Consider the following 15,965-nt stretch of genomic DNA (forward strand, 5'->3'; position numbering starts at 1 on the left):
GTGTTTGTGCTCACTGGGGTTCATCTCCCCACACACACACCATGCACTGCTGAGATCTCCTCAGCACAGAGCAAACATGGCCTGCTGGCCTGGTCCCTTGGTGTCCCTCCATGCAAGGCCAAACAACCTCCTGCAGGTGGGGAGAGGCCAGTGCTGGCAATGGTGGCTGCAGGGGCTGCTGTGGGACAATTGCCCCGGGGCACCTTCCCAGGCTGTCCCAGAACAAAGACACAGCCCAGGCCCTGCTCTGCTGCTGCCTCAGGTCCATGCCAGGAGCTCTGGCTGTGCCAGGACACTGCTGTGAGCCCCCCCTGCACACTCCCCCCGCCCCAGGCACTGGGCTTTGCTGGGCCAGGGCATTCCTGGAGCACATTGCTGACAGCAGCTCTGGAGGAGAGCAAAGCCTCCCTGCCCTGCCCTCAGGAGATGCCCTTTGCTGATGGAGCTGCTGTGCTGGAGCCCAGCTGTGTCCCAGCAGTGCCCATGGCCTGGCCCTGCCTGTGGCCACAGCAGGGACACGCAGCAGGACAGGGACCAAGCTGCCAGAGCACTCCGGCCTTACAGCCACAGCAGGGCTGGCAAGGACAGGGTGGAGCTGGGCAGAGCAGCTCTGAAAGGACCAATCCCCGCTGCTCCCTGGCTGTGCTGCCCTGCTGGGACTCTTTTCCCCTTCTCCCCTCTAACTTCATGCAGGTCTCTGAACTGGGATCCCAGATAAAACAGGCACTGCAAGGTAGTTTATTTTCTTCAAATGTAGTGATAGCCCAAACCCTGGTTTACAGAGCTTCTGGGTCAAATTCAAGAGGCAGACAGTGAATTTCATGGGGGTGATTAAAAAATTTCTTTTAGAATAATTTAATAACAGAAAGCCCCATTGAAAACTACCAAAGAACTGGGAAGGGCTATTTGGCCTGTCATGAGTTGCAATCCGAAAACTATGCAGAAGAAAACGGGAAGTTGGTTGCTTCAGAAATCATCTGGTCATCATTTTCCTCAGGGCATCCTTGAGGTCCTGGTTACTCAGGCTGTAGAGGAGGGGGTTCAGGGCTGGAGGCACCACTGAGTACAGAATGGACACTCCCAGATCTAGGGATGGGGAGGAGATGGATGAGGGCTTCAGGTAGGCAAAAAAGCCAGTGCTGACAAACAGGGAGACCACGGCCAGGTGAGGGAGGCAAGTGGAAAAGGCTTTGTGCCGTCCCTGCTCACAGGGGATCCTCAGCACAGCCCTGAAGATCTGCACATAGGAGAAAACCATGAACACAAAACAGCCAGAAACTACACAGACACCAACCACAACAATCCCAAGTTCCCTGAGTTTGGAGTGTGAGCAGGAGAGCTTGAGGATGTGTGGGATTTCACAGAAGAATTGACCCAGAGCATTGCCTTTTCACAGGGGCAGAGAAAATGTATTGGCTGTGTTCAACAGAGCATAGAGAAAGCCACTGGCCCAGGCAGCTACTGCCATGTGGGCACAAGCTCTGCTGCCCAGGAGGGTCCCATAGTGCAGGGGTTTGCAGATGGACACGTAGCGGTCGTAGCACATGATGGTCAGGAGGGAAACCTCTGCTGACATAAAGAAAAGAAAAAAGAAAACCTGTGCAGCAGATGCTGAGTAGGAGATGGTGCTGGTGTGCCAGAGGGAATTGTGCATGGCTTTGGGGACAGTGGTGCAGATGGAGCCCAGGTCGCTGAGGGCCAGGTTGAGCAGGAAGAAGAACATGGGCGTGTGCAGGTGGTGGCCGCAGGCTACGGCGCTGATGATGAGGCCGTTGCCCAGGAGGGCAGCCAGGGAGATGCCCAGCAAGAGGCAGAAGTGCAGGAGCTGCAGCTGCCGCGTGTCTGCCAATGCCAGCAGGAGGAAGTGCCTGATGGAGCTGCTGTTGGACATTCCTTTATTCTGGACATTGTGAGCTGTTCAAAGACAATACTGACAATTTGGACAAAGTACCTTGAGTCAATCCTATGCTATTTTCTGACACAATCAATCAAAATTGCTTCTCTTTCTTTGGGGAAATTTCACTTACCTTTTTTTTTTTGAGTTTAGATATGGGCTGCTAAGTAACTGTGTGCTTTTTAGAAGGGCCAGAAGTCCTGTTCTTAGCACTGCTCTCAACCTGAATATTGGGGAGCCCAGAGGGAAAACAGGGCTCCCTGTGCCCCTGAGCAGTCAGACCTGCTCGTCTCACACAGGTGCCCTATGCTCATTTCACCTCCCTCTAGTACAGGATGGACAAATTTAAAACTGTATTTAAAAATAATGCGGCCTATTTGAAGACTCCAGTTTCAAAATCAATCTCTCCAACTCTTCTCTCTTTCCCTGTGCAGCTGGACATGGAGGGATACCAAGGGTTGGTCTGCCTCTCTGCTGCCCGGAGTTGTACCTGCTGGGAGCTGTTTCTCTCTATCCAAGCCTTCTCCCAGCCAGTGCTGCCAGAGCCCAGCCCAGCCCTGGGGGCTCAGCTCTGCCCTGCAGACCCCTCCCAGCACAGGGCACTGCCCAGGGGCATCTCCCTGGCAGCAGGGCCTTAAGGGCAGGCCAGACAAACAGAGATGCTGCAAGCCAAGGTGCTGCTGCTGCTGTCTGTAGGGAGAGGAGGCTGAGGAGGCACTTTCTGAGGGAGATCTGAGGCCCATCTGCTGATGCCCAGGGTGACAGGGACACAGCCAAAGCTGACAGCCCCTTTCCCTTCCCTTTAAGAGAAAGCTGAGAGCAGCCCTGGCCATGCAGCACCATCTCCAGAGCAGGAGGAATCTGCCCTGATGGGGGCGGCTCCTTGCACCTGGAACTTCTCCCCTGCAGCGTCCATGGGGAGCTGCCAGGCAGGCTGAGAGCTGCCCCTGGCAGGTGGCACATGCCCTGGGCTGGCCAAGAGCCCTGAGGGCTGCAGGAGCTGCTGTGCAGGACAGCCCTGGGCAGCCCTGGCTGCAGCCCCAGCTTCAGCCCCTGCAGCCGTCCCTGGCAGCAGGAGCCGTCCTGCCCTGTCCCTCTGACGGTGCCCAGGGCAGCCCCACTCTGCAGCACATCCTCCTCCTCCTCCTGCTCCTCCTGTGCCACAGAGAAACTGGGAGAGTCCTCCTGACACATCCCCCAGGCTCTGGGGTGTGCTGGCTTCAGGAGATCCCTCCAGGAGCACAGGGGACACTGCCCTGCACCCACACACTCACCATGCACAGGGCTGTGAAGATCTTTCCCCAGGTGAAGTCTCAGCTCAATGTCTTCCCAATCCTGATTGCCTTCAGCCTGTCTCTGCCTGGCTCCTGTCCCCTCAGTGCCTGCAGGCAGAGCCCTCAGCCCTGCTGGGCTGGGAGAGGAGCTGGCCCTGGGAAGAGCTGTTCCTTTAAAGCTCAGCGGCACAGACACAGCACAAGGACTTTAATGAGCCTCTCAGGGATTTGGTGTTGTTTACATCAGACTCAGTCCCTGAGAGAGTCTTCAGAAAACTTGAGTATCAAGAACTCAAACTTAAATTGAAACTCTGAAGTTTCTTGAAGTTTTAATGGGTCCTACTGAGGAACACGACTGGGAAAGTGTCCCCAGGTTCCAGTTAGAGTAGAACCCTGGAGGCAGTGATGACAGCTGGGGACAAATAAGGCCAAGGTGTCTCTGGTGCTGAGCAAAGCTGGATGTGTTTGAGGAATGCCAAGGGCCAAGGCCTGAGCCCCAGGGCCTGGCCAGGCAGATCCTGTCCCTCCCTCCTTGCTCAGGGCTCTTGCCGGGATGGGCACTGGCATGTGGGGATGTGCAATGCCAAGGGCAGGAGCAGGGGCGGCCCCCGGCCAGGCTGCTGAGCAGGGACAAGGAGGCCATGAGGCCCCAGGCCTGCAAGGGTCACTTGTCTCCTGCTCCTGCCTCAGGCCCAGGCCCAGCAGCCATGGCCAAAGTGCTGCCCAAGTTGGCTCTGGCAGGGCTGTCTTGCAGCTGCTGCCCATGCCTGTGCCCTGTGCAGCCCAGGCTGTCCTACGGTGTCCCTGCCCTGCGCCTCTGTCCCTGCAGGCTCTGGGAACAGTTCCCCCTGTATTTTTTTGGACAAACACCTTGGCATATTAGAATGTTGTCCACATGGATGGCTACAGAACACCAAAACATACATTCTCATCCCTTTTTTCTGAAAATATAGGATCATAAGTCCCTATACTATCCTTTGGTGATTTTCATTATTATGAAACTGACCTTTCTGAATAGAAGGGTGTCCTTCTTATTGTGTAATATCTAATACAAAGGTAAAAATAATTTGGAATCATTTTAGGCATTGGAAATCATGACCATAGCACTCCAGGAAGGGGCCAAGTTAGAATCCATGAGTTTTGCAATACAACTATTGTTCTGGAAGCTTGAAACATAACTGAAGAGGATAACTGGGAAGTGACTTTGTCCTGCAGCCTTATGTTGCTTCTTTTTTAAGAAATTTGTGTGTAAAATTATAACTAATCTGATGTCACTTGTATTTTTAGAGGAAAAAAGGGGTGATTAAGGGTAACTAAGGCCTATCCATAAGACATTCTATAAATCTTTAGATTACTGAGCCCCAAAGGATAAGTTATCATGGTATACCTTGATAAAGGGTCCCTTTATCAACACCATATGGACCACCCCACAGCTGGCCTTTGGACACTCAACTTTTCAGCTACCTCATACAGACATGTTCATACACACAGACAAGAGTGCAAAAAGGTTTCTCATCTGACTCCACCAGATCCCACTGGCTCTGCAGAGCAGTCAGAAAATACACATTGAGTCTAATGAGGAAACAGGGCACTATGGAACAGTGCAGGCTTGGCCTTGCAAGCACACTGATCAGCATTCGTCAGCATCTGTCAGCATGACTGACCCCACTTATTGTATTCTTCCTCTATTTTCCTATGTCTATTTCTCTCCAAACCACCTTGATCCCTCCCTTTTCCTTCTCTGGTTCTTCCCCTAAGATTCCATATTAAGTCTAGTGAAATTCAAAAATGCTGCTTCCTTGCACCCCAATATTAACCCTGTAACACTAGGCACTGATACCAGCCATTCTGCAAAGCCATCTGGAGAGCCACTCTGCTGACTCATGGTGATAAGTTTTCTTCCCAGACCATGAGGCTGAGGTGCTCCTGGAACATCTGGGAATGTTTTTATTTATTTATTTAGAAATTTATTTTTAAATTTAATGTATTTTATTTATTTATTTAGCATCTTTTACCGTGGTCCACATGTTCCATATGGTATACCATGTCCCCTGCTACAGAAGACTCCAGTATCACTGCTCTTACTTTCAAAATGGAGATAATACAGAATAAACTTCTGTCCTTCAGTGGAACCAAACTACTGACAGAGGTCTGATGTGAATATCTCCTGGTCACCTTATGTTACAGTGATTGACAGGGGTGTTGGCCAAAAAATATCTCCCAGGGCTACAGCCATCTTTTGGCAATATGGAACAGGTCTTGGACCACATAAGCCATGTTGTAAAACTCATCCCCCAGCTGCCCCACCTGGCTGAGCCCTTCCTTTGCTGACAGCTCTGCCTCCTGCCTGCCTCTGCCTGCCCACACAAAGCCTTGGACTGTCCCAGACTCCTTCTGAGGGATGTGTTGCACCACAGCCCTGCCCTGGGAGGGAAATTCCAGTCTCCTTATGTCCAGTCTGGACCTCCCCAGCTGCTATTTTTATTAATTCTTTCTTTTTCTGTCTTTTTTCTATTATGTCAAAAGGATCCACCATCTCTGAAAGCACCCTTCAGTCCCTCCCAGGGCTCTCCTCTGCTGTCCTCAGTCTCCACCCCACTGAGCACAGAGCTCCTCTGTCCCTGTACAGTGCTCATGTGCTTGAGGCCATGGGTGCCTGGACAAGAAGGACGGTTCTTTTCTACAGGAAGGGAACCACAGAGCCCCAGGGTTTTGAAGGCAGATCAGAGGCAGTCACCAGAGGCCAAGGCAAGCCAGACCTGTCTGTCCTTGCAGCTTTTGTCTGAAAGCAACCCTTGGATATTTGGGGAGTTTTGGAGGTGGAATTCCATTTCAGCCATGAGTGCCTGGACCAGAATGACAGTTCTTCTCCACAGGAAGGAAAGGGCAGAGCCCCACTGTTTCAAAGACTGATTAGAGGCAGCCCCAAGGAGGCCAAGGCCAGCCAGAGCTGTTTGTCTTGGCAGCTTTTGTCTGGGAGCAGTCCTTGGGTAGATGAACTTTGGGAGGCCAAATCCCAGTTTTGTCCATGGGCGTCTGGATAAGAAGGACAGTTCTTTTCCATAGGAAGGGAAGTACAGAGCCCCAGTTTCACAGGCAGATGAGAGCTGGCCCTCAGGAAGCCAAGGGCACCTAGACAGTCCTGGCAGCTTTTGTCTGGGAGCTATCCTTGGATATAGGGAATTTTGGAGGCAGATTCTCAATTTTGGCTATGGACACCTGCATATGAAAGATGTTTTTTCCATGGAAAGAAAAGCTTGGCCCCCCTGTGTTTTGAAGGCAGATGGGAGATGGCCCCCAGGATGCCAAGGCCATCCAGAGCTGTCTGTTCTTGCAGGTTTCATATGGGATAATCTTTGGATATAATCAAATATGGAGGTAGAATCCCAATTTCAGCCATGAACCCCTGGAGGAAAAGGAGAGTTCTTTCCCACAGGAAGGAAAGCACAGAACTCCAGGGCTTCAGGGGCAGATGAGAAGCAATCCTCAACATGCCAAGGTCAGCTGGACCAGTTGAGCCAAGCCAACCAGAACTTTTCCATGTTCTTGGATCCTTGAGGCCCCTACAGTATGACAATTGCCCCTTGGTTCCATGAGGCCCTGTAGTATCACAACAGATTTTTGTTTCCATAAGGCCCCGTGATACCACAATGGTCTCCTTGGCTCTGCAGTGCCACAATGGCCCCTTGGTTCTATTGGGCTCCCCAGGATCACAACAGACTCTTGGTTCCACAAGGCCTGGCTCTGTCACACTGGCCCCTTGGTGCCATGGGGACTCAGAGTGCCAGAATGGTCTCATTGCTTCCATAAGGCCCTGCAGTGTCACAAAGAGCTCCTTGGCTCCTTGAAACCATGAAGTACGGAATAGGCTCTTGATTCCATTGGACTTCTCACTGTCACATGAGTTCCTAGTTCCACCAAGCCCTGTAGTGTCACAATGGTCTCCTTGGTTCCCCAGAGTCAGAATGTCCCCGTGGTCTCATGGAGCCCCACTACGATCCCCTTGATTCCATGAGGCCCTGCAGTGTCACAATGGCCCCTTGGTTCCAGTGGGTCCTGAAGTGTGGAGAGCTTTGTGGAGAGTTGGCTAGCTGAGAAAGGTCACGTTGACATAATACCATTGGTTAAGTTAGAAGGAGGCAAGTCTAGGATTCAGCAGTCAGTGTCCAACCAGTGACAAGGACATTGTGCCCTTGGTGCAACAACTGGATAGAGGAGAGGATCTTTTGCCAAAAATATGATCGTTTCATCAGAATAACCACAAGAATGTAGAAGTAGTAACAAAATAATCATAAGAATATAGAAGTAGGCGTGGTTGACCAATAAGTAATTAACCAATAATGAGCTCAGCTTTGCAATTTGTATAAGCTTCATTAACACCAATATAAATATGTGTGAACTATCAATAAAGTTGGAGACTTGCTGATCACTCATATTGTGTGCCGCATTGCTTCCGCCGATCCAACAATTGGTGACCCCGCAACGTGATACCGGCAACGTCAACCACGGTGGATCGGTGTAGGAGTTCGGGTCCTGTCGCAGCAAGGACGGCGAACAAGCACGGCTGAAAAAGGGAAGGTGCCGTGCCCTGGGTGACTTTAACGGAGAGCCCAGCCGATACGTGCTGCCGAGACCTTGTAGGGCTGCAACAGCCCTGACGTTCTTAAAATGGATAGAGAAATGCAAGCAGCATATGATTTATTTACTTGCTTTTTACAAAAGCGTCAGGTTAAGGGCATAGATTTGCAGAAAGAGCTTCCTGGGTTGTTAGCTTATGGGTATGAACAGGGAGTTTTTCAAAATCCTCATACAGTTCATGAGTTAACAGAGTGGTGCAAATTTGGGGATAAGCTGTGGGAGGCAATCATAGATGATAAAACTGCAAAAAAGTTGGGAAAGCTGTGGCGAGTTGTGTATGATGAGTTATGACAATATCAGGCAGAAGAAAAGGCTGCTCAGCAAGCTAGCGTGGCACATGAAAAGAATAAGGGTTATGGGGACTGGTTTAATTGTCCGTTACCCCCTGCCACATCCACAGTCATTTTGCCACCAACATCAGCTCCTGCCTAAAGCAGCAGCTCACCCCCTGCGTGTGCTACAACAGCACCATCCGCACCGCCTGTGTCAAACCCTCCATCTCCTCCTCCTAGTAATGAGCCGATCCCTGGGTCAGAGAGTGACCTAGCAGGGGCCATTGCACAGGGGTGAAGGGAGGCATGGGCAGCGGGAGCAAAAGATATCATAGATACAGGGGATGAGGAGGCTATAAAAGCAGCTATGGATGTTGCTTGTCCAGTGATATATTCACCCATGGCAGGGGGCGGGTTTCAAGCAACAATAACTGCTCTAGACTGGGAGTTGTTGTCACAATTACAGTCCACAGTTAGTCAATTTGGGGTAACCGGTGAGCCCACAAAACAAATGCTGGATTATATCCTGGGGGACTCAGGTTTTGCTGCCGGCTGATTGCAGAGGAATAGTGAAGCTTATCTTCACTCAGCATCAGCAGCTCTTGTTTAATGCACACTGGCAGTCACTCTGTCAGGAATGTGTAGCAGTAATACGGCAGCCAGGCGACCCGTTACACGGGATAACCCTAGAGGAGTTAATGGGTCTCGGGCCTTTTCTTCGGACAGAAGCACAAGCGTTACTGGGTCCTGATAAGTGTCGGGAGGCGATGCGTCTGGTGCGGTTGGCTATAGATAGGATAAAAGAGCCAGGGGGGATTCCTTCTTATATGGGAATAAAGCAAAGAAGAGATGAGTCTTTGGATCTTTTATAGGTAAGGTAGCCAATGCTATTGAGCGGGCAGGAGTCCCTGATTTCATGAAGGGTACTTTGTTAAAACAATGTGCACTCCAGAACAGTAATCAGGCTACAAAGAACGTATTAAATACCCTAGGAGCTAATTGGTCTATAGAAGAAGCTTTAGAACAATTGGTGAATGTGCCCGTAGGGAATCAAGCAGTGTTAGTAGATGCTATTAAGGAGTTAGGAGCAGGATTACAAAAACAGGCAGAAGCCTCACAGAGTCAGGTGTTAGCTGCTCTTGCCCCCCTACAAGCAGCGGCAACAATTACTCCACGGGTCCATCTACTGGCCGATTCAAATGTTACCGGTGTGGAGGCACAGGACACACGCGACGGGCCTGTCAAGCAGCCAGCGTCTGGTGCCAAAATTGTCGCTTGGATACCCACAACACTGGAGCCTGCCGACGCCGCTCGGGAAACGGGAAAGCCAGCGCGTCCACCAGCCGCCGCGCCCAGACACAAGTAGCTGCTGTCAACACCTCAGCCCAGCTTCCCTTCAACCAGCCACCACCGGGAACCTCGGATTGGACGTGGCAGCCGCAGCAGCAGTAACCTTGATGACCACCCAACCGGAAAAAGTTCCGACTGGAATAAAGGGACCAATCATTATTGATAGATTACCTATGGGAGCTTTGCTTCTGGGATGATCATTGGCCACCATAATGGGATTATTTGTTTTACCTGGGGTAATAGACGCTGATTATACGGGGGAAATTTGTGTTATGGTGCATACTCTTTTTCCACCTATACAAATCGAGAAAGGACAAAGGATAGCTCAATTGGTTCCTTTGGAACAAATGGCTAAAACTTTACCCCCTCGTCAATCACGGTCGAGAGGGGAGCGAGGATTTGGTTCCACTGGAGGACTCACTTTATTAACAATGAACCTGAATGATCGACCAAAGCGCACTGGATTATCGGGGTGAAAGGCAAACCTTGGAAGGATTATTGGATACTGGAGCAGACTCCAGCATTGTGAGTCCGGATTTTTGGCCCCACAACTGGCCATTACAGCCAACCACAGTGACAGTTACCGGGGTTGGAGGCCTAACACTTGCAAGAAAATCACCCATGTTATCTGTAACTATTGATGGAAAAACTTTGCAGAGTGTTTTATCAATTGTACCTTTGCCCCCTACTGTACAATGCCTTATTGGTCAGGACATTTTGGCTCAAATGGGAGTAGTACTGACAAACGAGCACCATTTAGGCTAATGGCCATTGCGTGGACTTTCCCAATCCCATTAACCTGGATCACGGACGTTTCAGTGTGGGTTAAGCAACGGCTGTTAAAAAGGGAAAGTCTGGAACAAGTTCATATACTAGTACATGAACAATATACACAAGTTCATTTACAGTTGTCAACAAGTCCATGGAATACCCCTATCTTTGTTATTAAAAGGAAATTGGGGAAGTATCGCTTAATACATGATTTGTGGGCTATAAATGAACAAATGGAGCCTATGGGAGCCTTACAACCAGAATTACCTAACCCGGCTATGTTGCCAAGGGACTGGCCACTTTTGATTATTGATCTGAAGGACTGCTTTTTTACTATTGCTCTTCATCCTCGAGACACTCGGCGGTTTGCCTTTAACTCGCCAGCTTTAAACAGGGAAGAGCCGGACAAGGGATTTGAATGGGTTTCTCTTCCCCAGGGCAGGCGCAACAGCGCCACCTTGTGTCAACATACAGTTGACCTGAAAAAATTCAATTATCTGCGCCTTGGAAATATTTAGGATGGATACTTACTGATCAAATTGTTACCCCCCAGAAATTGCAATTAAATGTTAAAATACATACATTGCATGATGCTCAAAAGTTACTTGGTGATCTGCAATGGCTGCGCCCCATTGTTGGTATCCCTAATGAACTGTTAGATGAACTTCGACCTTTGCTGAAAGGAACTGATCCAGCACAGCCTGTTCATGTAACCTCTGAGCAGGTTAAGACACTGCAACAGATACTGGACTGTGTGACACAAGGCAGTGTTTGGAGACGAGATCTTAACCTCCCCATACAGCTGACAGTTTGGTCTGGAACTAAATTTTTACTGGGTGCACTTACTCAGCAAGTCAGAAAAACGGGGGAGGTGTGGGCCTTGGAATGGATATCTCCTCCACTTCAACAACATAAAACCCTTCTTCAAAATATTGAAATTTTGGCTGATTTGCTCAAAAAGGGTCGTGAACGGGCGTTACAGATTACGGGAAAGGAACCTGATCAGATACGGATACCAATGAAGAAGGATCCATTGACCTGGTACCTGACAAACAGTATGGAATTACAAGAGGCTCTGTTGGGAGCTGGTAGTGTGATTGCCACTGATGATATTCCCAATATACCGTTGAATTGGATAGGACAGTGGGGTTGGATTCAATGCCCAAAAAGATCACAAAAGCCCTTATTGGATGCTATAACAGTTTATACGGATGCAGGAAGAAAATCCAAAACTGCTGCAGTGACCTGGCAGGAAGAGGGACAATGGCACCATCAAATACTCCAGGCTACCGAGTTGGATACTTTACAAACGATGGAGCTATTGGCTGTTGTATGGGCCATGATGCATTTCTCTGGGCCTCTCAAAATAGTAACAGATTCTTTGTATGTTGCAGGAGTGTGTGAATGAATAGAAGATGCCTCTATAAAAGAGGTTCAAAACAGGAGGTTGCATGAGCTGTTTATGCAGTTGCAGAGGGCAATTAAGCTGAGGAAACATTCTTTCTCTGTTATCCATATCAGAAGTCACAAGTGGGAGATTGGTCTGGGAGAGGGTAACGCGCGAGCAGATAAATTAGTCTCAATCACACAAGCAACTCCAATTCCCAGGCAGACTATGGCCAGAGAGGCACATTCCATGTTCCACCAAAATGCAAAAGGCCTCCATAGAGAATTTCAGATATCTATGGAGGAGGCACGGGCAATAGTCAAAGCCTGTCCTATATGTAGTCATCATAATGGGGGCTGCGGGTTAGGTCTGGGAGTTAACCCAAGAGGGCTGAGCACAAATGAGACCTGGCAAATGGATGTCACACATGTTGCTGAGTTTGGAAGGATGAAGTACGTGCATGTTACCTTAGATACTTATAGTCATTTTATATGGGCCACAGCACAAACTGGTGAGAAAGCAGGGCAGGTAGAGAGACATCTCAGCAGTTGTTTTGCAGTAATGGGAGTGCCAGAGCGCATCAAGACAGATAATGGGCCTGCTTACTGTAGCAAAAGAATAAAGCAATTCATGCAAATGTAGGGGATAGAACACGTGACAGGCATCCCTAATTCTCCAACAGGGCAAGCAATCATAGAAAGAGCAAATGGTACCTTGAAAAGATATCTGAGTAAATACACAGATATCAGAGAGCCACAAGAAAGATTGTTAAAGTGTTTATTTGTTTTGAATCACTTGTGTGTTTTTGGGGAAAGTAAAGTTCCTGCTGTAATTCATCACTATGTACAGGAAAAAGATGATGTGAAACAAGATGTATGGGTAAGATACAGGGATCCTAAAACAGGACAATGGCAAGGTCCTGCTAAGGTGTTATATTGGGGCCGCAGATATCTTTGTGTTTCTACCCCTACAGGATCTTTGTGGGTACTAAATGGACCCGAGCAGCTGTGTTTGATGGAAGACCTCAATCAACTGAGCGAAGAGGATCGTCAGCGAGTGGAGATGAGGCTGTTGATCATCCTTCGACCAATACTTCTTAAACTGAAAGGACAGTGTGATTTTGCCATCGACCAAGTGGTTGATTGGTGCAAATCTGTTGATAATATATTAAGCTTGCTTTCGGTGCTTTCTACATTTGAATCTAGAGGACCTAGGATTTTAGCTTGTATTAAGTGTCAAAATAGACATTGTGCTGCATGGATACTGCTTTTTTGTGGGGGTTGTCTGGAAACTAAGTGGGTACATCAATCCCAATTACCTGAGTTGTGGTGTAGGAGCTGTGGTTTCTATTGGCAGTCAAACTCCTGGCAGAGAGAACTTGAAGCATTTACAGGGCTACCTGGCCGCCAAGGGTTACAGTTGTATGAATCCCCAGAACAGAAAATGCTTGCATGGTTTAGGTGGGAAACCCAGCACTTAGTCAAACGTGCTTTAGGGCAATCTCAGTCGTGTATTTTACAGTCTAAGTGTGGTCAGGGTATTCCCCTGTCACAGTCAAGTGTAATAGGTCCGATTTCAGGAGGTCAGGATCCCAACCAAGTGTGGAATGATTGTTTCAAAGACCTAAAAGGGTTAAATCTGGGCAGGTCAAAGGGAAAGGAGAGAAGAGGAAAAAAGAGATATTCTTAGCGGTTTGTGACAGACATGCTTGTTTCCAAAATGTCTGGGTGGTTCAAAGTAGTGCCTGGAAAGATCGGGGTGATGTGGAGACTTTATGCTATTACTTTATTAATTTCTGCTCTTTTTGTGGACAGTGTAGACCATCAGGCATGGGCCCCACTTCAGCCCAAGACTAACATCTGGGTCACCCTGGCAAACTTAACTAAACAGGAGGCTATTTGCCTGTCATTATCTTCTCCTGCCAATCAATTTACAACCTGTTTGGTTGGGTTACCAGCAGATCCCTGGCCATGCCCCTCACATGTACCCACCTGTAGAGTCAACAATGCTAGGGCAAGTGTAGATAATCGGGAACAATGGGTTTCCTTTCTTCCCATAGCACCACAGGAACCCCAAGAATTGGAGCTGTTAGGTTCAGTGATGGCAGATGCATGTCTTAATTTCAACCATAGAAGCCAGCTGCCAGCCAAGAACCATTCCAATATTGTAACTTCCAGCATGGCTATCTACCGTAATGCAACAGCCTGGTGCAATTATACCACAAAGAAAGTGTCAATTTCATCAAATGAGCCTATTCAATTGCCAGCAGGATACTTCCTGATATGTGGGGACCATGCTTGGGCCGGTGTCCCATCAATACTGCACGGGGGCCCATGTACAATTGGACGGCTGTCTCTACTCACACCCAACACGTCCATGATACTGAACATGAGCCGCCACCATCGTCGAAATAAACGAATGGCTCATGCATTTGCTGCAGACTGCAGGGATGATGTAAAATTCTGGTCCTCAGAGGCCATAGTTGCAGCATCTTTCTTGACTCCAGGCGTATCAGCAGCAGGTGCTCATGCTATTTTAAACAAGTTGGGATGTTGGCTTGCTAAGCAAACCAATGCCACCTCTTTAGCACTTTCTAGCCTTTTGCTTGATGTTGATTCTATTCGCCATGCGACACTTCAAAATAGAGCTGCAATCGATTTTCTTTTACTTACGCAAGGCCATGGTTGTGAAGAATTTGTGGGCATGTGTTGCATGAATCTTTCTGATCATTCACAGTCCATTCACTCCCAACTCTCTGAGTTGCGGAGGTTAACTGGGAACCTACAGGTAGAATCGGGTAAAAGTAGAAACAAAATAAGCATAAGAGTATAGAAGTAGGCATGGTAGACCGATAAGTGATTAACCAATAATGAGCTCAGACCTGCAATATGTATAAGCTTCATTAACACCAATATAGATATGTGTGAACTATCAATAAAATTGGAGACTTGCTGATCACGCATATTGTGAGCTGCATTTCTTCCGCCGATCCAACACAGGCTCTGCAGGGCTTAGGGGAAGAGGGGGACACGGGTGCCTGGGCTCGGCCAGCTGCCCAGGCGTGTAGTCTTGCAGGGAAAATGGCCAGAAGCCCCTTGGCCTTTGATAGTTCTGCGGAAGCCTTTGTGCTGGTGACAGAGCGGCTGGGCAGGGCCCGGAGCTGCGGGGATCCCTGTGACAGCGGTGCCTGGAGATGGCCACAAGCCCTGTGCCAGGCAGGAAGCGCCCTCTGTGTCCTCCTGCCCGCGTGCTGCTGGCTGGATTGCTGAGGGCTCCCGGCTGCCTCTGGATGGGGCTCCTCTGGAGCTGCTGTGGGGCTGCGGCGCTGCTGCCGGGCAGCTTGGCCGGGCTGGGGCAGCCCCTGAGGGGCTGGGGCGCTGGCAAGCCCTGAGCAATGGGGCTGTCAGAGGCCACAAGCAGCCCCCTGGCAGCCGCCTTCTTCCTGCCAGGGTTGACTTGCAAGAGGGATCCTGGGCACTGTGCAACTAACAGCAGCAGTGCTGTTGGAAAGCCAAACACAGGGAAATCTCAGACCTTTGGTCTTGTCAGCAAAGCTTAGAATTCAACACAGCATTTGATCGGAGACCTTGCAAAGGGCTTCCAAACTTAGGTGCTAGAAGCCAGCATGCGGATTTCTAGTTGATTAGAGCAGAGACACGGGGAGAAAAGTTGAAGTGGAGGAAAGTTGAGAGTTTTAGGGCTGAAGATCTAGAAAAAATCCAAGTAGTTCCAATGGTAAACAAGAAGCTTAGGATGCAGTGCTGTAGGTTTGTGTGTCCTAACATGATTGGCTAAGGAAGCTTCCACTGTAGCCTGAGTCCAGAAGAGGAAATATTGAAGCATTGGCTCCAAAACAGAAATATCCTGGTTGGCAGTGTCTTCTTGGCCAAGAAATCCTTCAAAGCTCTTGGAACTACAAGTCTTGCGGCCTTGTGAGTCATGCAGTGCAGATGTGAGCCAAAGTCACCCTTCCTGGCTATGTAGAAGAGAAGAAAAAGCAATGGCATCATCGAGAAAACTCAGAGGTCCGCTCTCTAGCTCCTTCCAAACTCCTTCAAATCCCCCAAAGTGGCATTTAGCTCCAAAGAGATGACAAGGACTCTTAGTGCTGGCTCTTTGACTGCAGAGCAGCTGCTTTAGGATCTTTCCCATAAGGCTGTGTAGTTGTGTGCCAGCAATGGATCATTTGAAGAAACTTTCCCAAGTGACTTGCATGGAGGTTTGTTTGAAGGGTGTTTGAGGAGAAAGGCTCCCAGCAGAGATCTGGCCTTTGGCCTAGCTGTGTCCCCTGCTGATTGTCAAGTGTGCCATCAGCTGCAGGGCTTTCTGGGCTAAAAATATCATCAAGTCACTTGGACTTGCTCTTTGTGGCCCCTAAG

At 49.1% G+C, this 15,965-nt stretch overlaps 1 pseudogene; it reads right to left on the minus strand.

The window, feature by feature from the left end:
- Window positions 1–935: 935 nt before the first annotated feature.
- On the minus strand, window positions 936–1,891 carry LOC136570486 (olfactory receptor 14A16-like; annotated as a pseudogene).
- Window positions 1,892–15,965: the final 14,074 nt, after the last annotated feature.

This window comes from Molothrus aeneus, unplaced genomic scaffold, assembly GCF_037042795.1.
Source record: "Molothrus aeneus isolate 106 unplaced genomic scaffold, BPBGC_Maene_1.0 scaffold_34, whole genome shotgun sequence".
Taxonomy (NCBI): Eukaryota; Metazoa; Chordata; class Aves; order Passeriformes; family Icteridae; genus Molothrus; species Molothrus aeneus.